Genomic DNA, 2469 nt, shown 5'->3' with positions numbered 1-2469 from the left:
CAAAGACCAAAAATTAATAAATGGGACCTCATGAAACTGAAGAGCTTCTATACGGCAAAGAACACTGTCCTTCCAGCAAAGCAGCAACCTACAATATGGGAAAATATTTTTACCAGCTACACATTTGATAGAAAGATAATATCCAAAGTAAATAAAGAATTCAAAAAATTATATATAGTAGCATGAATCTTAAAAGGTCTTTTTAATAAAAAACCAACCCAGAGCCTGGTATTGGGGTAATGCTGAAAGATCAGAGAAACATAACAAGCCACAGCCAACCTCACCTCACCAATTTCTCAGCTGATCTCATTTCCTCAAGCTGGAAGCCTCTGTGTCCTCATCTGAATGGATCTTAGCTGAATTGCTGCTCAAAAGCTAAAAGCTTAAAAGGGCTCTAGTTCCTGGTCCTCATGCTTTATATACCTTTCTGCTTCCTGCCAACACTTCCTGGGATTAAAGCCAAGTGTCACCATGCCTGGCTGTTTCCAGTGTGGCTATGAACTCAGAGATCCAGATGGATGTGTGCTCCAGAATGCTAGGATTAAAGGTGTGTGCTACCGCTGCCTAAACCTATGTTTAATATAGTGGTTCTTCTGTTCTCTAACCCCCAGATAAGTTTATTGGGGTGCACTATATATATATCAACCACAACATATCAAGAAACCATAGAAGAATACTAGATGTAAAACAAAGGATTACTAGACTGCTACTCACAACTCCAGGAAGGCTACCTAGAAAACAGGACCCTAAGAAAGACACAGGGATTGCCCAATGACAGAAAAAAGGATTACATCTGCATGAACAAACTGGACCTGAGGGGGAGTAATGAAGGGCAAGGGTCAAGGGAAAGAGAGCTTAGGGGAGCAGGAGATCCCAGCTGGATCAAGAACAGAGAGGGAGAACAAGGAAAAAGAGATCATGATAAATGAAGACCCCATGGGAACAGGAAGAAGAAAAGTGCTGGAGAGGTCCCCAGAAATCCACAAAGATACGTCCACAATAGACTACTGGCAATGGTCAAGTGAAAGCCCAAACTGATCTACTCTGGTAATCGGATGGCCAAACACCCTAACTCGTGCTAGAACTCTCATCGAATGACTGATGGAAACAGATGCAGAGATACACAGCCAAGACCCAGGTGGAGCTCTAGGAGTCCAATTGGCGAGAAAGAGAAGGGATTATATGAGTCAGAATTGTTGAGATCATGATAGGAAAAAGCACAGGGACGAACAGCCAAACTAATGGAAACACATGAACTATGAACCAATAGCTGAGGAGTCCCCACCTGGATCAGGCCTGTGGATAAGTGAGACAGTTGATTAACTTGAATGATTTGGGAGGCCCCCAGGCAGTGGGACCAGGACCTGTCCTTAGTGCATGAGCTGGCTGTTTGGAACCTAGGGCCTATGCAGGGACACTTTGCTTAGCCTGGGCAAAGGGAGGAGGGGACTGGACCTGCCTCCATTGAATCTAGCAGGCTGAGCTGAATCCCCAGGGGGGAGGCTGGAGGAGCGAAGACAGGAGAATCTGTGGCTGATATGCAAAATTAAATTAAATTAGAAAATAAATTTTTAAAAAGATGGGAAAAAAAGAAACCAAATAACTCAGTTTAAAAAGTGGGGAGGAATATAGGTCTACATAGAGAATTCTTTTTTTAAACAATGCTGAGAAACACTTAAAGAAATGTTAAACATTGTTAGTCCATCAGGGAAATGCAAATCAAAACTACTTTGAAATTTCATCTTATACCCATCAGAATGGCTAAAATCCATAAAACAATTGACAGTTTATGCTGGCAAGGATGTGGCATAAGGGGAACACTCACACATTGCTGGTAGGGGTGCAAACCTTTACAGCCACTATAGAAATCAGTGTGGCAGTTCCTCAGGAAGATGGGTATATGCCCAAGAGTAGTATAGCTGAATTTTTATATGCAGAGAGATATTTGATTGTAAAGGCTGCTGAGTTAAACCAATATATATATATATATTAAAGATATCTTGACTCCAAAATTTGGATCTAAGGATATGTTGCTTTGGAAGGGAAGCTCTGCTTTTCTTTCCACAGGAAGCAAGAGGCTATGGATTTGTTCCAGATTAAACAACATCAGGTTTGATCAGTCAAGACCCCCTGAAAGGTCTCTGATGACCCCAGGGTCCAGATCATCCAACATCCAAAATCAGCTTCAAAGCAACCAGCTCAGAGAATATATCCTCACAGACTATTCCAGTCAGGACTTGACCATAATTCTTAATTTTCTCACGATCCCCATATAAATACAGCACCATCTATCAGCAGGAAATAGCCTATAAAACTATGCCCATTCCCAAACAATGGATTATGGATGTTTGTCTTTGTTTAGGTTGTTGGTTAAAAATTATTATTGGTCATGGTCAATCTCTTTCAAAAAAAGAAAGGGGTTTATGATATAGAAATATAAGATATAGACATGATAGGTTAAAAGGGTAG

This window comes from Peromyscus californicus, unplaced genomic scaffold (genome assembly GCF_007827085.1).
Source record: "Peromyscus californicus insignis strain IS unplaced genomic scaffold, ASM782708v3 Scaffold_16__1_contigs__length_79575227, whole genome shotgun sequence".
Classification (NCBI taxonomy): domain Eukaryota; kingdom Metazoa; phylum Chordata; class Mammalia; order Rodentia; family Cricetidae; genus Peromyscus; species Peromyscus californicus.
Note: the sequence above shows the minus strand (reverse complement) of the source record.